Below are 24,949 nucleotides of genomic sequence, written 5' to 3'. Positions count from 1 at the left end.
GCTTGAACATTTAACATAAAAAAAATCTTAATACGGTTGTATTAATGCAAATTACTAAAATGAGTGTTAGAGCTTCTGGACTGAAAAAAAGATTTTGTAATTATTTTGCAAGAAAAAGAAAATGAATCTTTGTGTTATTTAATCTAAATTTCCTGTTGCTTGATTATAGTAAGGAACTAGTATAAGGTAACTTAAAATGGGATATAGAATTTTGCACTCAATTCCTATCAGAAAATAAATGGTTGATGCCAAATTGTAAACCTGAAAATCATAACATAGTTAACTGTACACATATCTTATTCCCCATGCTGCAGGCTACCTTGGTTGGTTTTTTTTTAAATCTGCATCACTGAAAGCTTCACCTGACTTTAAGATTATTTACTTCTTAAGATGAATATTCCCTAATGAATTAATTATATGGTACAATTATTTGTGCCTGTGCATAAGTCAATTCAATAAGCATTACTTTATATTTACATTCTTGGCAGACAAAATTCATCATTGCCTTCCTCCTACTCACTACTGTAATTCAGCCTTCATACCAGAATCCTGAATAACTTGATAAATTTAGAATGCTAGTTGAGCTCCACTGCATTCTCTCACAAGACATATATACAATGAATTCCCAAAATTGTGCACATTTTTCTTAATTGCCAGCAAGTCAAATTTATTTATTTAAAAATATAACTATGTTGTGAGGACTTTCTATTTATGCAGATACGTCCAAGATCTTCCTTAAAAAAATATGTCCAGAAATACATATTACACATGGAGGACTAAACATTAATAGAAACAACAGTAATAATAAAAACCTCTTATATATCACTTTTTATTTGTACATCTCAAAGTGTTTTACAAAGGAGGTCAGTATCATTATTCTCCTTTTACAGAAGGGGGAAGCTCAGATAAAGTGAGTTGCCCAACGTCACCCAGAAGGCCAGTGGTAGAGCCAGGAATAGAATCCAGGTCTCCTGAGTCTCTCTCCAGTGCTTTATCCACTATGAGAGTGCACAATGCAGAACTTAAAATGAGAGAAAACTTGAATGGATAGTTTACACCACATCCTGTAAAAACACATGGAAAAATTATAATGCATACTTATTTTATTAATTTTAACAAATAATCAGAATATAAAAAGTGTGCACATTTAGAGTGGGTAACTATCTTAGATTTACTGTGATGATGGCCATACGTTTGTCATTTAGAGGAAAAGAAAGCCTCAGCTGCCTCTCATGGACTGAAAAGGAAGCAGGATGAGGCCTAAAGCTTTTAGAGTTATCACCTGCAATTCACTTTTGTTGTAACATTTTTCAGGACTAGAGACCTGTGTGAATACAAATTTCTGCCCAGGGATGTGGATATCTGTGGATAGAAATCAATAGCTACTGATTTGCAGGGCTCTACTTCCAGAAGTCACTGCAGCTAAAGGAGGGGAATGTGGTGCCACCTCTCCCAGAAGCCAGCGCCCCACACTGGCAGCGCCTCCTGAACATGTGGCTGTACCATTTCCAGCCACATTGTTCACTGGTCCTGGAAGTGATGGCATTAAGTTCCTCTCCTTTGGCTGCAGCATCTTCTGGGAGTAGAGCCCTGCAGATCGGCGGATACGGATTTCTATCCGTGGATATCTGCAACCAGGGCTCTATTCATGACACCATAATCTCTCTTCCTCCCGGACATCAATCATATGACTATGTATAATAAATTGTTCTGTAGACATATATGGCCAGATACTTATGGTTGGAGGTGGAGTCCAATAAAGACAATGGAGCGCAGATATATAATTGTGTAGATGGGACTGCAGGATCAGGATCTTACTTTATAATAACTAGATAAAAATATATATTGTTTTTACTTAAGGCCTTAATTTTACAGTAACTCTGAATCTACCATATTGTAACAATAGTTTCCAAAACAAACATTGCTTCTAATAAGTTGATTTTTTTCTGATACAGAGCTAATGCAATAATGACGTTTCCCCCAAGTATTACTGCCTAATTTAATTAAATAGGGTTGATAAGACAAAAGGGGTGCTATCACTCTTAATCAATTATTCTGACTGAAATTCATAGATTAATGTATGTTATTACTAACACATTTGTGTATAGCCACATTTCACAGAGAAATATTTTACTATCCAATTGTCCCTTCTGTCCTTATAATCTACTAATTGATTTTAAGATATTTTATTGTATGGGTATATTAATACAATTTCCTAGAGAACAAAAACTTGAATCTAGTTAAATAATAATGATAAGTTACAGGTAGATAATACACCTGGCCCTGCCAAGGTTTGTGTTTTTACAATCACATTTTCTGGTCACTTTAACCCCTTCCCTTCTTAGTACTCTGTGAACAATCTACAAAAAGAGGAGGAATAACTGAAAGCCCGGATTTTGCATGTGATGCCTAAGCATTTGCAGAATCAGAATCAGGGCCTTAATGGTTATTTGTAACAAGTATTGGTAACAAAATTTCAAACAAAAGTGTTGTTTAAGCAGTCTTTGACCCTTTATATAAACTGTATGAAATTAGTATCCTCAATACTAAAATACAATATCCCCCCTTTTTTCTTCACCCAAAATATGTACATTTAAAAAGCATTATATTCCACTCTGACACTATGAAATAGTTTTCAATTTGAGAAGTACAGCCACGTTTAAAAAACGATAGTGGAGACATACCTGGTATTATTTCAGCAATTATTCCATAGAGGTCAGAGAGAGTCCAGATGAATTGTATGTAACAGCAATATAATGATCTGGAAGTAATTTATCCAAGAGGTAAACTCGTACATCCAGAACCAAAAGGGCGCACTCCACATTTACAAATACTTACTGTCCAACTGTATGGTCTAACCCGACAGTCCTTACTCAAACAAGACTACAATTGACATAATCCGAGTCTTGTCTGAGTAAGGACTGCAGGACTTCAACAGTTAGTAAAAAAGGAGGCAGGCTAAGCTGTTAACCTAGCCAAAATGAACGACACTTCGTTTTATCATGTGGTACGATCACAAACAATACCTGAATGGAAAATTAAAAAAAAAAAAAACCTTTCAAACTAGGGCTGTTGCCATCGCCAAAGACTCCTTTATGACACATAATAAGCCTAGTAAAATCTTGTAACAAACATTTCAATGTCCAAGCAAAGCGCCTTCACTTCAATAGCAGTCTCTCCCCCTGCACTTGCTCAAGAACGCTGTGTAAAAACAATCAATTATTCGGTTACCATACTCATCTGGAAATCACTCGATACAGCAACATTTTCAGCACGGATTGTTTTAAATCCTGCTACCATAGCATCTTAACACACATATGGACAAGAACAACAATAAAATAAAATCCTGCAAGCGTTCAAGGTCTGCCAAATCGCCGTCATTCGAGCGAGAAAGATTGCCTTTTTTCGGGATTCATTTTAATGAACCTTCTGAAGCCTCTCCTACGAGGAAGGATTTTGCAGTCATGTAAAGTCTCCCTTCTCTTCACCATTAAAAGACAATCTTCTTTCAAATGGCCCCCTCTTCACAGATCGCAGGTTCCTTTTTGCTTGGCGCAGGCCTAAGTGCAAACTCCAGTTGCATTCATCTAGATGAAAAGGGGAAAAGAAAGAGAAACTCAGAGGCAGAGTGGAGAAGGCAGAGAGACAGACGAAGGACATCAGCTGTGGCAGCCGAGAGGTGAGGGAGAGGAACAGCTCCAGCTGCTGCTGTGCGTTGCAGGGTGGGGAGCAGAGCAGTAGTGGCGGTGGCGGAAGCAGGGCTGGCTGAGCGAACGAGGAGGAGGCAAGCGGCAGCGGGAAGGGGGAGGCTGTTGGGTGTTTGGCGCCGGTGGAGGGAGTCATTCCTGCAGCTGCACTTCCGGTCGGCATTTTGTTCTGAGAGGGAGAGAGACACACACAGGATCCTTCCCCCGCCTCCTGCCCCCCCTCGGTACCGACTCACCGTGCCTAAGCTACTCCCCCCCCCCGCCCGCATACACTCATAGGCACGGAGGGAGAGGCGGTGGCCCTCCGGGTCGATGTGTGTCTCGGAACCGGTTCTGCCCGGCCCGTGTTGATGTTGTGAAGCAGGCTCAGGGGGAAGGGATTTGTCTCGGCCGCTCACCCTCCGGCTCTACATGTTCGCTGCACTGAGGAGGAGACGGAAGAGGAGCCAGCCCCCCTCCCGGCCCGGATTATTGTTGTTATATTATCTCCCCTCCTCCTCCTGCTCCGCGGCGGCGGCGGCCCAACAGCGGCGGCGGCTCCTCTGAGGAGGGAGGGGGGCGGATTCCTCTCCCCCTCTCTCGGGTTCTCGTTGGATTCAGACGCCGATTTGCTCAGGTAATTTCCCCTCCTTGTCTCCCCTTCCCCTCCCTGCCCTCTCCAGCAGCGGGCCGGGCCTCCCAGCGCAGGCGGCCCAGCTCTGTCGGGAGCAGAGGGGATTAGCTGTTACCCGGGTAGAGGGAGAGTGAGGGGCAGCCGGAGGTGTTCCTTGCACAACCCCCTTCCTCTGTCGGGTTTGGTGGAGGAGATTGGCTCTTCCCGGGCTGCCGGAAGGCTCAGGCCCGGTGGAGGGCGCAGGCCCGCCGGCCAGCGCCTTTACTCTAGCTCGGGGATTAGAGAGGCGAAGCGGCTTCTCAGTGACAGGCCTCAACCCGGAGAGCAGCAGCAGGAGGAAACAATACAATTAACAGCAAATGTGCAATGATCCCTTGCCATATTTACAACTTCACTAGGGCAGGCGAGAGGGGAGGTCCGAACGCAACCAGCCCAGAGAGTTCTCTGGACCGGGAGAGAGCAGTGTGAGAAGCAGGAAGAAACAAATATACCCATTATAGCTAGAAACAAATATACCCATTATCCTCACCACTAAGTCTCCTTAAACAAACTCCAGTTTGAACGCTGAAAAGTTAATACATACGGGTTTGTACAGTTTAAAGTATTGAAATCCCAAATATATAGTAATTGACTCGCGCTATAATCACTACTTTTATTTATAGAATACTAGCCCTTGTTGAACGATATACACACCATGAACACCTGCAGACCCGAGGAAGTATACGTGGAGTATAGTGTGTGTTTTCAATGTAGTGCATAAACATAGATACTATGTATATTTAACCAGTAATTAATTATAGAAAAATCGTGTTTTATGCTTTCTAATAACTGGAAAAAATAGGCAGAGGTCGTGTATAAGAGTTATAAACATATGGCATTTCAGGGATCAAAGTAAAGCTGAGATCTTACCCTAAGAATATGGGACTTAAGTTAAGAGTCATCCTTTCTTGTCAGGTCAGAACATTTTGAGGTCCCAGGATTGTTATTGGCTGTTTGTGTCCATGCTGTTTGTGTAGTTAGGTGTCATCTTAACAGGTCAAAAGTGTCTGTAAATGACTTTTGATACGTGTCAGATCTTTAAAAGTAAATGGTAGCTGATTTATATTAAAGTAAACCTTGGATTAATGTGTAGTGGGGGTTGAGAATGTTGGGAAAATGTGGTAAATTTAAAGTAGTGGCTGATAATCAGTGAATACTTCCAATAAATCTTCATCATTAGTGAAAATTTGCTTTCGTCGGGCAGTTTTGATACTAAGTTTCATATTCAATATTGAAAGGAAATGTTAAAGTGGCTAAAATGTAGCAATATTGCACAATAAACTTTCACTATTTTGTAGTAGGTTTTCTTCTTATTCAGAGAGATGTCTTGTTACATTAAATGGTTAATGTGTCTTTAAAAGTAACTTTCTGTTTTGTGTTCAGAGTCTTCCTCCTCAACCTTGCTATCTTGCCTCTTGCAGTGTCCTATACATGGTTAAAAGATTGAAGTTAATATAGCTGTCACATAGAAGGCGTGTTTTTAATGCTGTAAATCCATGTAGTAGTCAGTAGCGTGTCCGTGATTTGTATTGGTCAGGGAGCAGTTTGAATTTTAAAAAGCCTGAAGATCCTGCTGAGCCCCAATCCCGGCCTCCCTCCCTCCCACTAATCTCCCATTCCTGTCTTTGTGCTGCCTGGTCCTGTGAGACACTGTTTGCAACAGGGCCTCAGGCCTACATGCGTGGAGAGGAACCATTTATACTTTAATAAAGCAGCTTTTATTTTTAAACTTTATGTATTACAGAGAACTGCAAGTTGTCTCTAATTGTCCTGTCTCTGTGTGTAACTGAATTGCTGTTTGCTTTTGGGCCGTTGGGTGTGTGGAGGCTGAACGAAGTTCTAGTTTACAGGAAAGAAAGGACTGTGCAAAAACTGTTGTTGTACTTGAGTAATTTTCATCATCAGGAAGCGACATTTGCATTAGGGTTTCTCTCATCATTTTTAAAAAACAAGTCTTTGGAACAAGTAAAAATTAGTTTTGGGTAGATGAATGTTAATGAACTTGTTTGATTTAGGCACTTTGATTTTAGTAATTTAAATTAAATAAGGCAATTGACTTTAAGCATGCATGATATGAGTAGAAATTGAGCTGTTTATATAGTTCCTGTCAGTATCTCTTCTGACACTGTTTACTGCTTGTTTTTAAAATCCCCAAACATACATTTTTCTGGATAAAGTTCATATTTATGAAAAACATGTTTATAAACAAACATGGGAGTTATAGACTATGTATTTGTGGGTTTTTTTATCCTGTTTTTTTCCCCTAGGGGATATGCAATGTGGTTAATTCAGAATTTGTAGGGTCATCAATAAACTTTCTTAAACTCAAATATTTGGATATCTATAAATTAAAAGTACTTATGGTACACACTTTACTGAGAGAACTTTAGTTTTAGTTTAAAATTTCATTTTGAAAATCTTAAAATTGTACAAAAGAAGTGGTATTTAATTTTCATTTCTGTTTTTCCTCAAGCATAAGAAATTATGCTGGTCCTCCATTTGTCAGAGCAGTTGTGTGTCCATAAAGAAAACTTCTTAAAAAACAGAAACAATAGTTTACTTACATGTATTTTAACAGCATAACATTTAAAAAATAGAAGTTATTTTTATTAGTGTTAAAGTAATGTGATGTCTCTTGTAACTGAAAGAGAATAGGGAGAAAAACATTTTTCAGTTTATTTTGTGCATTTAACAGCACTTTGTGTATGTTGTAGTTTATTTTCCCTGTATAGTAATTTTTGTTCTTTCTGTTTGTGTTGGTTTTGTACACAATGTCATTTCCATAAAATTGGTACAAGGATTCAGGCAAAGATGTATTTCCTGAAGTTGCCTTTTTTAAAAAAATAAATAACCTGGATTTTAGGATGAAGGTATATCTTTGTTCATTTAAAAAATGTTAAAATGTCAACATGCTTCTCTTAATTGTGGAAATAAAACAGAACTCAATCCAGTGCAATCACTTTTAGGCCTCAATCCTGCATTTGGACATATAAAGTGACCCTTGCACTCCGTTGACTTCATTGGCACTCTGGGCACAATGCCTGTATATGTATCTAACTGCAGGATCAAGGCTTTAGATTGTAATTTCTTTGGGACTGTATTGTGTTTGTTTGATTAGGACAATGCAGCCTTGACTCTGATTGGGCCCTCTGAATACTCACTTGGAGGAGTAATAGGTGAAAGAGATGCTAATTAAATCATGAAATGGTTTGAGCTATGGATTGAAATAAAGGTGTTCTATTGCAGATTTCAGTCTTGTAAGCTGTTAAACACATTGCTTTTATATGTGCCAAACATATGTAGTAATACAAAACTAATATTCTTTTTATATTAAAATTTATTTCATAAGTGCCATTCCAGACACCAAAACATTTTGGTGAAATATCAATAATTGCTTAGGTAAGAGAAATTAAATTACGGAGTTTATGTATCTAGAAATAGAGAAGAAATTATTTTAGTCTTGAAATTAAAAATTCAGCTAAGTAATCTGTTGCTAGAAAATATTTCCGTTGGACTATATATACTCTTGTGTGTGGGGGTGTGTGTGTGTGTGCGCACACACGCATGTACTCAGTAGTTATAGATAATCTCTGGTGTGATGACTTTGGATTTAGAATGGAGAGTAAGGAAAGACTAGACTATCTTAAAATAACTATTCTGTTTCTCAGAATATGACAGTACAAAATATAAACAAACATTAAATGTTGCATTTAATGGAGAAAGAACTGACCATTTTAATTTGGTGCTGCTTCTGAATTTTTCTTTTTCCAGGTCTTAGAAAATTTACTTTTTAGCTTAACTTCTCATTAGAATGATCAAATGATCATAGGTCCAATAATTATATGGAGACATCTTCAAGTCTTTTGTTAATATGGATTCTCTGTGCATTAATGATGACCTTTTTTAATCACAGAGAAACTCTTCTAAAAAGAGAATTATTAAAGGCCTATGCTGAGGATTTACTGCTCCATTTATTTAAATTTTCATCTTTTTATTTCCTTTTCACTTATAGGCAGCATTTGCTTTAAGATGCAAATTCAGACCTCCACCCCAAGTGCAAAAAGGGCCTTCTTATGTTGAAACTGGTGCAGGTCTGCTTCACAAAGGTGAGAGAGTTGGGAATTGTAGAACTGCTTAAGGGAGTTTGGCAGAGACTGGGCAGAACTTAACAATTGTCTTGCTCCCTGCCCCGTTATCTATCACAGAAAACTTGAGTAGTGGTAGAGAGGATTTTGACCTAAATGTACATATAAAATTAACAAGAACTTAATTAAATTGAATATAATCATTAATAGTGCTCACAGAAAGAATTTAAAGATTATACTTCACTTAAAACAAATCAAAAAAGAAAAGAACAATTATTCATGTCTTCCATGTTAAAACTGAAAGATTTTAATACAAAGTATTTTTTGCCTTTAATAAAAGCAATCAGAAATGCTGCTTCATATTGTCATTAGTATTCAAAGTAAATCAGTGTTGTTTCTCAGTGATAGATTTTTTTTCACCTTGATAGCACTCTTTCATCCATAGGTATAAAGGACTCACATTTGTGAAGCAAAGTCTCTCTAGTTTTTGCGAAATAGCATTGCCAAGCATTGATGTGAAACATTTCATTCAAACTCCTCCCCCTCCACCTACCTACCTGCTTACCCACCCATCATATACAAAAACTGTTAAATAATAGTAAGAGTGGAAAGTAATGGTCTAAAAAATACCAGAATTAAAGAAAGTTACAAATGCAACCTTAATTCAGCCCCTGTGTTTATGCATCATGTTGTCGTCTTCATTTACATTATCACTTGCTGCTACTTTCCACAGGCCCAGGTCTTAGTCAGTGCTCAAGATGGACAGTGCTTACAGACTAGCTACCTATTCATAATATATTTTTATCATCACCAGTCAATATATTGCTCTATAACTTATTTACTACACACTATCCAAATTCCATACTGAAGACAGAATTATTAATTTCCTCATGGAGTTTCTGTAGTGCTTACTATTGAAGTATCGGAATGCTTCACAAACTAGAAAGAAGTTATATTCATTACATTCCTGTGAGGTAATATGATCATATTTGTCTTGCCTAGTGCAGTCATATGGCTCTATTGTGGCCATTTTTATACTTCAGTGTTTACCCCCATTATACAGATGGAAACTGAAACACAAGGAGATTAAGGTCAAAATTGTAAAAGTATCCATAAATCTTGGATGCTGATTTTTCTGCATACTTAGTATTTTACATTGCTTAATATTTTCTAAGCACAGCTCCCTTTCACTTTATTTGCATCTGTGAGTGTTCAGTGCTTCTGCAAATCAGGTTTGGGGTGTCCTAATGTTGGGTACCCAAAAAGTGAGGAACATGCAGTTATTGACCACCTGTGAAAACTTTGGCTTAAGTAACTTGCCAAGCATCACATAGGAACTCTGTGGCAAGAAGATGGAATCCAGTTCTTCAGGGTGGCACTATTGCCTTAACAGTAAGATTATCCTTTCAATTTCTATAATTTTCTTCCCCATTAAATACAAACCTTCAACTTCTGCAAGAAATGAGGCTAAGATCCTATAGACGACAGACTTAGTTACTATACATCCTCAACTCATTCTGAGTATCATTTACTATGAGAGACAAGGTATTTTGAAGGGAAAATTTATATGATCATATGATTACTGTCTCATACTGCACAAGGGGGCAAATTACAGTTGCATGGACAACTTTAATTCTGACATTTCCTATCATTTTAGTGCTTGGCTTTGAAATCTCAATTTTCCTTTAACATTGTTTTCATATGTACTTTAGGTTTTTACAATTGCAAACTGAAAAAACAAATTCCATTGTGGAATTTAACCCTCCTCATGTAGGTAACTGGTAGTGTTGGTGACTTTAGATCTACAGCACAGACTTCTAGGGATGCCAAAAAATAGTTATTTTAATAATAACGTAACTGCTAAATTTCTATAAAAAGTGAGTACATGACTACTCAGTGCCCGTCGGGGTGAGGCTGGCAGCTAGTGCATTCCTGGTTCCACTCCTGAGGAGCCCCCTGTCACCTAGTGCTGCTGCCTCTGTAACAGAGGCAGCAGCATGGGGTGAAAGGTGGAAGCTGGTTCATGAGGGGAGACAGTTTAAAAACTGGCTCCTTGCACAGATCAGCTCCCACCTGACTCTCTGCACTGCTGCCTCTGTATCAGAGACAGCAGCACAGGTGGCAGGCAGCTCCCCTGCGTGCTCTTCATTGAAAACTTTCCTGTCTGAGTTTTAAATGTAGAGCATGCATGGCGGGGGAGGGTGAAGGAGGGGAGAACAGGGGTTATTGCAGTTAACTGGGATCGTTAACCAATCACTTCTCTGTTATTTAGTCAACTAATCATTAACATCCCTGAATTCTACCACTTGAGCTTACAGAGGTAGCAGTAGGAGGCTATTACTCTATGTTGACCTGTGCACATTTTTTGCTGGTGGGTTTCATAGCTATTTCCTAGACTGCAGAGGACTGCTAGGTCTCTGAAATTGTGGCCTGCATTAGTCCAAGAGGGAGTGTCTTCTAATGGTTAAAAACCCCTTTTAATCCCATCTTACCTGTATTCCTCTACATTTGAGTTGTGAAGCTTCTATATATTTCCTGGGGAGTACTGAGAGCACAGCAGAGGGAGTACTGAGAGCACAGCACTTTTTATGCTGGGTGCCACAGCAGGCCTGATATCTTGGGGTAGCAACTAAGTTGGAGCATGCCAGTGCAAGCTTGGGATGTTAAATTGCGAGTAATTGACTAATTGAGTAGTTGATACATTTTGCTTCGACTATTCGATTAGTCGATAGGGCACCTGCCTTTGAAGTGTAGCAACAGCCATAGGGTTGCATCAAAGGCGAAAGCACTGCATAGAGCCTGGGATCAGCTGGAATCTCCCCCACTGACCTCGGGCTCCATGCAGTGCTGCCGCTTTGAAACGCTGCGGGGAGCCTAGCATCAGACTCCATGCAGTGTTTCAAAGCGTCAATGCTGCCTGGGGTCAGCGGGGGATTCCCCCACTGATCCCAGGCTGCACACAGCGCTGCGGCTTTGAAACGCCGCGTGTAGCCTGGGGACACCCCAGCTGGCCTGTGGTATTTGAAAGTGGCAGTACTGCATGGAGCCCGGGATCTGGCCTCAGGCTCCATGCGTCTCTGCCACTTTGAAGTACCTCCTCCTCCCCCCTCCCCCCATGCCTCTTTCTGATAGAGGCGGGGGGGGGGGGGGCAGGAGGAGGAGGGATAGCTGGAGAGACTAGTCAATTAACCTTTCAATTAGTCCTTCACATCCCTAGTGCAAACTGAATGTTTAGAGAATTTTGATGCCAAGCTCTAACAAAATTCTGGTGCGCATATGCAGAGTAATTTTTAGAGACTTACAACAGACACATTTGGGAGGTTTTGTATACAGACAACAAAAAGTACATCTCTGACTTCAGGTTCCCTGTTTCAAAGTAGTGAGATACTATTGTTTCTCAGTGTTACAGTTGCAAGGATTCTTTTTTTAAGTATTGAGAACATTTTTCTCTTGCCTATAACAGCTGAACTGTTTTTGCAGAAACTTAAAAAGTTAGCTTGAGGCATGCACCTGGTATAACAAATTTCAACCCAAAGGATTAAAATTTGACAAAGTTGTAAGTGAACTGAAAATCTGGTGCTTAAAGTGTCAGCTAACTTTAACAATAGATATTACTGTTACCTCTGCCTTTAACTATGGGCAGACATCCTTAATTCTGGCATTTCCTGTCTTTTGAGTACTTGACTTTGCAACCTTTAATAATTTTTCATATAGTTTTTATGTATAATATAAAATTATCATTTGATACAGTAGTGTTTGAATACGTTGTTGACTTTACTATATTTTGGTGACTTGCTTGGATGTCGCTTTGGAAACCATTATTTATAGTATATATAAAACATACATTTATTTGTGTGAATGTAACATGTTCTGAAGTACTGCCACCTAAACAAGCAATAATGATGTAGCAAGCTAAACAAAATTTTAGTTATGGCTTGTACATTGTAGTAAGAGTCTGGCCCTGCCAGCTTTCTCATGTGAGAAGCCTGTTGAAATCTGTGAGGATACTTGTGAATAGGGTGCCCATATTTCCATATGCTGAATACAGGACACCTGTAAAATTTCTAATATTCAAGCAAATTCAACTGCAGTCAGTCAGAACTATGTAGTACAAACATTCAAGTTGACTCACTGAGCCCGTGTTAAAAAAGAAATATTGCATAGTTGGATTCTTTTTTTACCTTATTTTTAAGGTTTTAGAGTTCACATGGAGAGGTTAGGCATGCACTCCTGTCCCTCCCCCCCCCCCCCCACACACCGTAGGTGGTGACACGCACACATTCTTGTACACCTCTGTTTCACTGAGGGTTGACTGACTAATCTGACTGTCCCTGCCCTGTGCTCTCTGCCCTCCATGCCTGTCTGGGACCCTGGGATAGACTGCTTCTCTTAGTACCTGGCTCTGTGTCTTTCTGAGGTCATTGGGTGGACATGAAGGTGCATATTCCCCCTCCCTTAATTTCTGACATGTTTTACACCAGAATGTGGCCAGCAAGCCTGTGTTCCCTCTAATTTTTTCATCCAAGTGTGGAATTTTGTGTGTACTGAGACACGTGTGGAGATGCGCCTCCTGTAGAAGCATATGCTACTGGCTTTGGGCACTCTGCTAATCAGCTGGGTGGCCTTTGAATCTCTCCTATGTGCCTGCCAGTGTTCCCACTAGGATTTTCCACCTGGGAATGGAGTGAGTTTTGTCTTGTGCACCAATATTGAGTTCACATGTGCTTGTTTGGATGTGTGCCATTGTGGCACCCAAGTTATTAATAAATATCTTATAAATCTCTGCCCTTTCCCCTCTACTGCTGTGTCTCCCACCCTCCCCTCGCCCCATCTGCTCCCCTGGTGCTTGCTGCCGCCCCCCCCCCCACCTCTCATCCTCCTCTGCTGTCTTGGCTCCTGCCCTTTTCACTCCCCTCAGCTCTTTGGGGACCTGCCCTTCTCTTTCCCCTGTTCCCATTCCTCCTCTACTCTGATCATCTGTAGCTACCTCTCTCCATTCCCTCTCCTATCACCTCCCTGTACCCACCTGTTCTTCCTCTCTCCTCTGTCTTCTGGTGCCCAGCTTTCCACTCCACCTTTCTGCCCTTCTGCTTCACCCCCACAATTCCCTTGGCACCTTCACCTTCACTTACCCCTGCACCTTCATGGTGCCTTCTCCTTCACTCACTGCCCTGTCCTCCTTGCTCTTTTTCTCCCTGGTGCCCACTACCTCACCATCCTCTGCCCCAGTTCTCCTCATGTCCCTCTGTGCCCTCACACATGACTTGCTCCATCCCCTGCCACACCTCCTTTCAACCCGTCTTCTCCTGGCACCCACTCCTCTCCTCCCTTCTTCCTCCTACCCCCATTGTCCCCTCTCCTCTCCCAACATTATCCTGTCCCCTCCCTTCTCACATCCCCACTGACTCTTTCCTTCCTCTCCCCCTCCTGCCCTTTTTCTCATTGTCTCCTCTGGGCTCCCTGGCATTTATCTCTCCTCCACCCTGCCCTTTGGTGTCTGCCCCTTTCTCCTCCTGCTCTGGCCCCCTCCTCTCCTCTCAGCACAGTCCCATTCCTCTCCTCACCCCGACCTTCCCCTCAGTTCTCCCCGTTCCCTAACTTTCTACATTTGACATGGAAAGCAGTTTGTGGGGGTTGCAGCCAGGGCGACGGTTGTATTTTTAGTACTGAGGTTCTGGCCCCAGAAGCCCCCACACTCCGGCTCCAGCTGCTCCTGGGGCAGAACTGCGTGCATCGACTGGAGCAGAGACTGCCCGCAGTACTGTTTTTAGTACCGCGGGACTGTGGTACTAAAAATAGTATTGCAGGCAGTCCCAGCTCCAGGTGGAGTAAAGCAGCAGCCACACAAGGCCCGTTTGAGCTGGGGAAGCCTCAGTGGAACAGCCTCAGCTCATGCACCCTGGCTCCGGGAGGAACAAAAGGGCAGTCGCCTGCTGCCTGGAACCCACCAGGCCATCAGCGGCTCTTGCTGCTGCCACTCACCTTCCATACCAGCCAGCGAGTGCTGCTGCACGGCTCTTACAATGACGTGGGCAGACCTAAAATTTTTAGTATGCAGGCATGCAGCTTAGAGGGAACGCTGGTGCCTGCACCTAGGGAGTGCAGGACTGCTTTATTCCCATGGCACTTATCCCTGCTGAGCAGTGATCACTGCCAGCAGCAGCCTTTCCTCAGTCTGAGGAAGGGAAGTGACGAGAGCTGCTTCCAGCCACAGGGAACAGGAAGGGAAGAAATGATGACTTAACCCAGTGGTCCCCAATCTTTTGGGGCTGCCGGCTGCCCGGGGGCGGGGCTGCGCATGCTTCACGTGCCCAGGGCGCAAGAATGGCTCAGGCAGGCCCTGGTCACTAGGTGGGCACACATAAATGCCCAAGTGGCCACCATGGTGCCCACAGGCACCGCGCTGGGGACCTCTGACTTAACCCATGTCTTTGCAGAGCTGATTTCCTCTTTGCCCACTTGTGGCTGGAACCAGCTTGTCCTTTCCTGTCCACACAGTATTGAAAGACATTTAACAGGTCCAAGATGCTGCTGGTCACTGATATAATCCAGTCACCTCCAGCTATAGCGTAGACAGGAAGGGATTAAACCCTAAGGATGCTTTGTACACTAGGGCCCAGGGTACCTGACTTCAGGGTATTCAACAATCCCAGCCAGAGAAGTGGCTCACCAGGGATAGGTGCCTGGGGGATAAAGCAGTCCTGTACTTCCTAGGGGCCGGCCCAGGGCAGGAGAGCTGGCAGTGAAGAGGGTGCTAAATCTCCTCCCTGAGGGCTGCTGTGGAGCCTGTAGGATGAGGCAGGAACACAAACAGGTTGGAAATTGTCGTCCCCCACCTCATTGCCACTCTAAATCTTAGTTGAGGGACAGAGAAGCTTCCCCATACCAGCACTGTGTGAGGCTTTGACACTCCTGGCTGCCCCCCCCCTCCCACTTTGCTCCAGGCTCTTAAGCTTTCCTGGTGGGGCAGGCTCCTTCCTTCCCTGAGGTAGTGTGGAAGGAAAGAGCTTGTTGATGAGCTGAGTGCTCTGACCAGGGACTAGTATTCTGCCCTACTGGGATTGATTTGCACCTTGCTTTGAGGCAGGGGAAAGGGGAGAGGATATATGGAGGAGCTGAATGCCTGGGAAAGAGTGAAAGGGCAAAGCAGGGAGAAGACAATGAGAGGGGATGCTTGTAAAGGGCCTAATTATGTCAGTTTAAGCAAAAAGAGTGAGAAGTGTCATTCTTCTGGTCTTATTTTGTGGTTAATAAAGATTAAAAAAAGTAAATGTGCTTTCATTCTGAAAAGTGACCCTGTTAAAAATGGCATGGTTGTGTCAGTGATTTCCAGATCAGATGTGCTCAGTTTTCAAATTAAAAAAAAAAAAAGCAGCATTCTGATTCAAATACTGAAAATTTAGGTTGAGCTCTGAGAGCCAATCTGGATTCTTTGTCTCTCTACATGATTGTGACTGATAAAGAATCTGCAGGGCATATTAGATTCTCAGTTTCACTCACGTGGCTTCATTCTCAGATGATGTGCTCAGGAATGCTTGTGAAAATTCATTGATCTCAGTAGCTTCACACAGGTGTAACTTATTAGAACATATACATCAATATGTTTAGTGTTTAATAAAATGGAATAAAATTCTTTACACAGTTTTACTGTATTCACTCAGTAAGGCCCACATGCTTAAAATGCGATGAAATATTTAGTCACCACATTCAGCTGATATAACTTTGAGTGTACAAAGGAACAGATCTGTTTAAAAAAAGAAATCTTCTTTTCTATGTAGTCAATTTACAGACTAAACCCACACCTTTAAGGCTAATATGATCTTTAATTTGGCCATGCTATTTATACAGTAGTATTGATAAGAAAGCAGTATCATTATTAACTTCCTTAGATTTTTGTTCATAATTGCTCTCTATCATAAAAAAAAGAATTCCTGAGGGACAATAGAGTGACATCACCACGTTGCTCTGTATCCCTCTGCCCTCAGCTGCCCTGCCTCCTCTCTCCCCAGTGTTCGTAGGGGCAGGGAAAGCCACGAGCTGTACAGTCTGCCCCCTCCCCAGGGCGGCAGGGGGGGAGGGGTAGAAGCGGCAAGCTGCGTGGCCTCCCTCTCCTCTTGGAGGGGGGGGAGGGCAAAAGCTGCCAGCTGTGTGGCCTCCCTTCTCCTGGGGAGGTGGGAGCTGCACAGCCTCCTCCTTCCCCACACACCATCCCTCACACATCCCTGCAGCTGAGACACTGCACCCCCAGTCCACTCACTCATCCCTTCTACTAAGACACTGCACCTCCAGTCTTCTCCCGAACTCTCCCCTGCTCTTGCACCGTACCTCCTGGCCAGACACACATTCCCAGCCTGCTCCTGCCCCCTTTCCCTTGGCCAGACACCCTGCCCCCAGCCCTCTCCTGTATCCTCTCCCTGGCTAGATATCTACCCCAGAGAGAAGGGGGTTGGCAAGTGTAGCAAGCAGAGGGAACAGCCCCCCTAGTCATTGTTTGAAAACCACTGTCCTCATGTATGACAAATTTTTTTTAAACTTTTTTTTTTCCCTTATGACCCAGTTGAAGAAATTTGTTGATGCTCATGACCCAGCATAATTTGACTAAACAGTGTGGGCTCCAGAGAGGGACTGAGGATGGGAGCTTTGGGGTATAGGAGAGACTCTGGCTTTGGGGTTGTCAGGGCTGTGGCAGGAAGGGCTTACCTTGAACAGCTCCCGGTCAGCAGTGCAGCAGGGGTGCTAAAACTGGCTTCCTGCCTCTCCTGGCACCAAATACCTTTTTGTGCCCCAGAAGCTGCCAGCAGCAGGTTCCCAGCCAATGGAAATGCGGAGCTAGTGCTTAGGGCAGGAGCAGTGCATGGGTCCCTGTGTGCTCTCCTCCCCTCACCCTGAACTTAGGAGCCAGGCCTGTTGCTGGCTGCTTCTGAGGTACAGTGCAGTCTGCCGTGCCAGGACAGGCAAATAGCTTGCCTTAGCACCCCTACTGGTCACCTGATCACCCTGCAGCAATGAGACCCACTGCTTGGCATTCCACTACTCATTACTGAGTTGCAACCTGTAGTTTGAAAACCACTGCTTTAGGGAAATATGTTTCTCTGATTTAAATCATGTCTTTCTATATGTCACTGTAGACTGATAAGAGCTGAAAGTAGCTTCCTGAAGGTTGGAATTTCTTCACTATAATTTTTCTCAGTACAGTTCATTAAGTTTACTGATTTTAATGTTAAAGTATTAAAGTTGAAAGAAAGTATAGTGGTACATCATTGTTACTGTATTTCTTAAACTATTATTTGACTGATTTACTAATTATAGTTGCAAGAAATCCTATGTCCAGCTCTGGGAAAGGTTTGATAGCTAGGGGATATATATTCCTATACTCCTATTACTTTTTCACAGAAAAGAATACTAACTTACTTCAACACTTGCTTCAAAATCTTGCCATAATACAAAACCATCCACTTAATGTTATGCCATACCAATTTACAGCATGGAATGCAGGAGATTTGCATGCTTTAAAGGAGGAGGTGTGCTTTAAAGAAACAAGAGTAGTCGGGGAAGAGCTAAAGTCCTTACAGTGAGATCCTAAAAAAATAAAAATGAAAATAATGAAACTGTAAGATAGTTCTTTCTGTGTTGGGATGTTAAATTTAGGTTATTTTAGTAATCGAGTAGTCAATAGAATTTTTATTGACTTTTCGCTTACTCCATAGGGGAAGGCAGCCCCGCTTAGTCTAGGCTTGCACCAGGACCAAACCCTGCTGTGACTCTGCAATATAAAAGGTAGTAGGAGCTGGGCAGTCTGTCTCCTGGCTCTTACTGCGTTTTAAATTGTAGAGCTGCAGCGGGGTTTGGTCTCTGACTGCAGGCAGGGACTGAGACGGGCTGCCTGCTCGCCTAGCTCCTGAATTTAGTAGGCAGTCCAGCTCAGTCCCTGCTTGTGCCTGGTCGTGGACCAAAGCTGTGGTTCTGTAATTTAAAGCGCAGTAGGAGCTGGGGGCAGGGGGGAAGGTTGCCCTGCTCCTACTGCCTTTTAAAGCTTAAGCTAATTGATTACTCTCTTACTTCCCTAGTTCTGTGTAGTGTTAATTTGCTTTTATCAGAAATTAATGTGGAAACAGTCAGATAGCATTATGGTTGCCAAGCATATAGATAGTAATGTATACAACCTATTGCTTGCGAGATCACTTGTGATCTTGTAGGCTTTAAATTGTGATTCTCCGTGCCAACTGTGTTGAAAGGAAAAAAATATATATATTCAATTGAAATGTGGTCCTGGATCATGCCCTGTGATTTTTGTAATTGCTAGTAGGAAGTAGGGGCCACTGCCTCCCATGGTTTTCCCAAGAGCAGCTTGGATGTGACCATCTCACCTGCTGCAGCAAAGGAGTAGGAAGAGATAGTAGCCCAGGCTGCTCTATTACAAGAGAGCAGGACAGAAACGTAGGTTGCTGTGCCTCAGCCTAGGTAAATGCTTGGCAAAGGATGTCTTCCTTTCTGATGTAGCCACCCATGGCAGCTCTCAATAGGGAAATAAGAGGAGATGCTAAGAAACAGCAGTCACTCAGTGCAGCTTGAGTCTTTGTGGAAGCCTTGGTGCAGGTTAAAGCAGTCTGGGGACTGCTTCAACTTGTGCTATCTCAGCTGACTGTGGTCCTCAAAGGGCTATGTGCCAAATGCCCAAATCACACTTTCTTTCGGCCTCCAGCATGCCCCTCTGTCAGGGTCTGCTGGGAGGGAGGTGTAGGGGCAGGCTATACTAGCTCAATGCATGTTGGGATTCCTGTATAGTAGAGGAATTCTAGCAGGTGACTTCTCCCTCTGCTCTGCCTGAGTAGCACAGGACTGACAATCTGCCCCAAAGTAGCATTGTGACCTTTGTAAATAACATTAGTCCCTCCAGCTGAAAAGATTGGATACATTGATACATGTACTTTCTGTATAAAGTGAGTGTGCATGGTTTTCATCTCAGACCAAGAGGGATGCAAAAAAGTTTTTCACGTTTCTTTGTCCTGTTGCTCTCCTTTACAGATGCAGTAGTATAGTGCTTTGTGTCTTTCCCCACATTGTATACATTTTTATTGTTCTTCAGTAGGGGTATGTCTAGACTACATGCCTCTGGCGACAGAGGCATGTAGATTAGGCTACCCGACAGAGTAAAATGAAGCGGCGATTTAAATAATCATCGCTTCATTTAAATTTACATGGCTGCCGCGTTGAGCCGACAAACAGCTGATCAGCTGTTTGTCGGCTCAGCGCGATAGTCTGGACGCTCCCCTGCCGACATCAAAGGGAGTTGTCGACAACCCAGGTATGCCTCATCCCAGGAGGCATACCTGGGTTGTCGACAACTCCCTTTGATGTCGGCAGGGGAGCGTCCAGACTATCGCGCTGAGCCGACAAACAGCTGATCAGCTGTTTGTCGGCTCAACGCGGCAGCCATGTAAATTTAAATGAAGCGGCGATTATTTAAATGGCCGCTTCATTTTACTCTGTCGGGTAGCCTAATCTACATGCCTCTGTCGCCAGATGCATGTAGTCTAGACGTACCCTAGATGTTTGTAGTCATGACTACTGTCAGTTACTTCAAAACTTAATTTTTCTTGAAACTGTGTGGGATGATACATCTGCGGTCCAACTTTTTAGTACACTTTTGAAACATCTTGCTTTTATACACCTTTCTAAAGAAAAAATGGAGACCATTCCGTAGTAAAGTTAAAAACAAAGCAATAGAATTGTTGAATATTTGTGTTCCCAAATTGCTTAAATCATGTGATATTGAATACTATATCATTCACAGTCTGATTATGTTGCAACATTAGGTAAGAGAGAGTTCCTCCTTTTCCCTACTTATAATTCATACTTTAAAAGTAAATATGTTTTGAACTACTGAATTAGTTCTACATATATCATAGAATCATAGAATACTAGGATTGGAAGGGACTTCGAGAGGTCAAGTCCAGTCCCCTGCTCCCATGGCAGGACCAAATACTGTCTAGACCATCCATGATAGACATTTATCTAACCTACTCTTATATATCTCCAGAGATGGGGATTCCACAACCTCCCTGGGCAATTTATTCCAGTGTTTGACTACCCTGACAGTTAGGAACTTTTTCCTAATGTCCAACCTAAACCTCCCTTGCTGCAGTTTAAGCCTATTGCTTCTTGTTCATTTTGGCCTCTGAGGATAGAACACGTTTTCTCCCTTCTCCTTATGACACCCTTTTAGATACCTGAAAACGGCTATCATGTCCCCCTCAGTCTTCTCTTTTCTAAACTAAACAAACCCAATTCTTTCAGCCTTCCTTCTTAGATCATGTTCTTTAGCCCTTTAATCATTCTTGTTGCTCTTCTCTGGACCCTCTCCAATTTCTCCACTTCTTTCTTGAAATGCGGTGCCCAGAACTGGACACACAACTCCAATTGAGGCCTAACCAGCGCAGAGTAGAGCGGAAGAATGACTTCTCGTGTCTTGCTCACAACACACCTGTTAATGCATCATGTTTGCTTTTTTTGCAATAGCATCACACTGCTGACTCATATTCAGCTTGTGGTCCACTATAACCCCTAGATCCCTTTCTTTCGTACTCCTTCCTAGACAGTCACTTCCCATTCTGTATGTGTGAAACTGATTGTTCCTTCCTAAGTGGAGCACTTTGCATTTGTCTTTATTAAACTTCATCCTGTTTACCTCCGACCATTTCTCCAATTTGTCCAGATCAATGAATTATGACCCTATCCTCCAGAGCAGTCGCAACCCCTCCCAGCTTGATATCATTTGCAAACTTAATAAATATACTTTCTATGCCAATATCTAAATCGTTGATGAAGATATTGAACAGAGCCGGTCCCAAAAACAGACCCCTGCGGAACCCCACTTGTTATACCTTTCCAGCAGGATTGAGAACCATTAATAACTACTCTCTGAGTACGGTTATCCAGCCAGTTATGCACCCACCTTATAGTAGCCCCATCTAAGTTGTATTTGCTTAGTTCATTGATAAGAACATCATGCGAGACCGTATCAAACGCCTTACTAAAGTCTAGGTTTAGTACTACATCAACCACTTCTCCCTTATCCACAAGACTCGTTATCCTATCAAAGAAAGCTATCAGATTGGTTTGACATGATTTATTCTTTACGAATCCATGCTGGCTGTTCCCTATCACCTTGCCACCTTCCAAGTGTTTACAGATGATTCCCTTAATTACTTGCTCCATTATCTTCCCTGGCACAGAAGTTAAACTAACTGATCTGTAGTTTCCTGGGTTGTTGTTATTTTCCTTTTTATAAATGGGCACTGTATTTGCCCTTTTCCAGTCTTCTGGAATCTCTCCGGTCTCCCATGATTTTCCAAAGATGATAGCTAGAGGGTCAGATACCTCCTCTATCATCTTCTTGAGTATTCTAGGATGCATTTCATCAGGCCCTGGTGACTTGCAGGCATCTATCTTTTCTAGGTGATTTTTAATTTGTTCTTTTTTTATTTTATCTTTTAAACCTACCCGCTTCCCACTAGCATATGTAAAATATAACGTTATTGAACCGGGATTAATAATCACTACCTATTCTTTGGAAATTATAAATTACTATTTCACCATTTCTGTGGCATACGCACCTTTAGAAAATTTACATTTGCAGAAAGTTCAAATAAAAATTGGATGTATTCTAACAATTGTATAATCAAACATTTCTGAAAGCTCTGAAGTAACTCTTGGTCCTTGATGTAGGCTGTTTCCCTTAAATATATATGTCCAGTACATTTATATCATTTTAAAAGTTGCGCATGTGGGATAATTTTCATTTCTTTCAAGTAGAATAAAACTTGTAAAATTTGATTGAGTCACTTATTCTTTGAGGCTACATCTACACTGCACTGCTCTTTCGGGATACCAGAGTATCCCAAAATAGCTATTCCACGTCTTCACAGAGAGCCCGTTATTTTGGGCTGACTATTCTAATGTTCCTGTAAACCTCATTCTACCAGTAGTAAGGGACATTTCAGAATAGCTTTATTTCAAAATTTGGTGCTGTGTAGACAGTGCCAAATGACGAAATAAGCTATTTTGAATAACTGAAATGAGAGATGCAATTTGAGCAAAGCAATTTGCGTACCTTATTTTGAGTTATGGTGCAGTGTGGGGACACTCTTACAGAGTAGCATGAAAAAGAAACCTAAATTAGTTATAGTTCATTCAAATTAGTGCCTCCTGAAAATGTAACAGTCTCTTGGACTTGCTTTATGGATTATTTTTTTTCCCTCAGAATATTTAATATCTCGAGTAATTTATTCTTCATTATATTTGGTTACTTCTGTGTTCCTAATGCTTTTGTAGCAGATGGACTTGGCTTGTATTCACAGTGGCCACATTTAGAACATGGTGCTGCCTAGATCAGTTGTTAAAATAATGTTATAAATGTCTGACTGAAGTTAGGGCCAAAACTAGCTCCCTTCTCCATGAGTACAAGGTATGGGATGATGAGCATTGTTCTGCATTACCTGTCTGCCCAGCAACAGACAGGTGAGATAGGTGGAGTATCTCTGGATTGTGTTGGGACGGGGATAAGCAGATTCTATGTGGATCTTCCTAGATCAGGGTTTCCCAATCTATGGGTCGGGACCCAAATATGTGTCACCATTACATTTCAAAAGGGTCGCGAAGTGTCTCCCCAGGTGGCTCTGCCTCCCTCCTTCCCCCTGTTTTTGAATTGCCTTGGGTCATCAAGTCTTCCTGAATTGTCAAAATGGGTCCCCATCTGGAAAAGGTTGGGAACTTGTGTCCTAGACAGATCCTAAAGACTGAACTAGCTTTCAAGGAGCAATTCTTTAACACTGGGAGAGAACATTTCTTCTCTATCTGGCCAGTGCTGACCTGGTCTAGCTACTCTGTCTAGTGCTGACCTGGTCTAGCTACTCTGTCTGGGAGGATCAGCTGTCTGTCTGGTCTTAAGTCTTTATTCTGCTGATTGTATTTTAGAATGTAAAATAGGTTTTCTTTTTCTGTTTATAAAATGCACCTCATACTATTTGTCTAATCCAGATAATAAGATATCCTAAAAGCTTGCGTTTAAACAGTTAAAATTGCAATTTAGCAAAATAAGGAAATTCATAAATATGTGAAAGATACAGTATGTTCACTTGTTCACTTAAGAGTCCTTTAACTATTTTTACATGTTTCTCTGATTCAAAGCCGGTATTTTAACACTGAAAACTATAGGATGTGTTCATATAAAAATATAATAAAAAAGTAGTGTGGACCTGCTAAAGTTTAGGGAAGCTGCAGTAATAAATTCATCCTTTCTGAGAAGATTGAGCACTGAAATATATCTGAGCTAAGTGTCTGTTGCTCAAAAGAAAACACAGTGATACTTTCTACGTATTGGGTGTGAGAACTCAGAATAAGAGATCCACATTCATGTTTTACACACAATATGTACCATGTATATATGCTACATTAGAGATATTGGTTCTTCTAAATTAATCCCAATATAAATCTAAACTAAACGGAGATGTTTTTGGTCTTGTATCTTAATGTTGTTTGAGATCAGTATGACCTGGTGTGGTAATATTTTCTGTTTGCTCTGGCATATAGAAAAATTCACTGTCTTAAAAGTGTAACGTTAAAAATGTCAATAAAAATAAAAGTCAACTTAACTAACAGGATGTTTTCTCTGGGAAGGTTCTCTCTACGTATTTATCAAGCATATTTCAAAAAGAAGTGAACAATGAGAAAAGCAGTGACAATATTGATTTTTTTTTTATGAGGATCATAAGTTGTCTGTGGTTAACTCTACTCTTGTTCTATTAGTGATGCGGGAGCTGGAACTGGAGCTTCATGACCATCATGCATTTATAATTTAAATGTTCAATGACTAATACAGCATAATCCAGGATAAATATTTAGCATATAATTTTCTGTGTACTTCATAAGGTAGCTGGCGTTTTGTGTACATGCATGTGTGCAAGCATGTATGTGTTAAATACATGGTGGTAAACCTTATCTTCATAACCCATCTGGATGGAGATGTCAACACGCGCACACACACACACAATTTAAGGGTCAAATGATCCAAAAGAATGTTTGTAAAATCTCTTGAGTTAAGAAGCTTTAATCTTAGAATTGAAAATAATTATCAGCATAATTTGGCTCTAGCTTCTAACCCCTTACCAACATTAAGTAGCACTGAAACATATCACCATAGGCGGTGCTTATGGAGGGAACTGTAAATTTGTAAATATTCGCCTTATATCCATAGGTATCTGCAAACAGGGATGTGGTGTGGATATCCTCAGCTCATTTTGGGGATATGGATACAAATATAAATTTTGTATCTAGAATCCTGCAGATTTGTGGACATATGCTTTACATATGCGCAGAGCTTGACAAACTATGTAATCTACTTGCCTGAGGCGAGTAGATTACAACCTGGAAGAGCCGGGTTCGGGCGATCTGTGCATGTGCAGATCGCTGGACGGTGTGGGCAGCGAGCGGGGCTCGCCGCGGTT

General features: G+C 41.8%; 1 protein-coding gene and 1 long non-coding RNA gene across 9 annotated transcripts in view; one reads left to right on the top strand and one right to left on the bottom strand.

Annotated features, from left to right (window-relative positions):
- Positions 1-813: 813 nt before the first annotated feature.
- On the bottom strand, positions 814-4,078 carry LOC142829968 (uncharacterized). Its single transcript, XR_012904948.2, has 3 exons — positions 3,944-4,078; positions 2,685-3,587; positions 814-1,064 (listed from the first exon to the last, which is right to left on the bottom strand). It is a non-coding gene; the product is annotated as an uncharacterized LOC142829968 (long non-coding RNA).
- Positions 3,589-24,949, top strand: part of NIPBL (NIPBL cohesin loading factor) — a 312,200-nt gene continuing 290,839 nt past the window's right edge. For 5 of the 8 annotated variants that reach the window (XM_006139462.4, XM_006139457.5, XM_006139458.5 and 2 more), the window contains exon 1: positions 4,185-4,323. The gene's annotated coding sequence lies outside the window, so the exon portion shown is untranslated. Of the gene's footprint in view, positions 3,680-4,183; positions 4,324-24,949 lie in introns of those variants that run through there. The other 3 variants (XM_075932528.2, XM_006139460.5, XM_075932529.2) reach the window with 3 other exon arrangements.

Source organism: Pelodiscus sinensis, chromosome 6 (assembly GCF_052426305.1).
Source record: "Pelodiscus sinensis isolate ZL-2025 chromosome 6, ASM5242630v1, whole genome shotgun sequence".
Classification (NCBI taxonomy): Eukaryota; Metazoa; Chordata; order Testudines; family Trionychidae; genus Pelodiscus; species Pelodiscus sinensis.
Note: the sequence above shows the minus strand (reverse complement) of the source record. Positions and strands in the feature narration are given on the sequence as shown.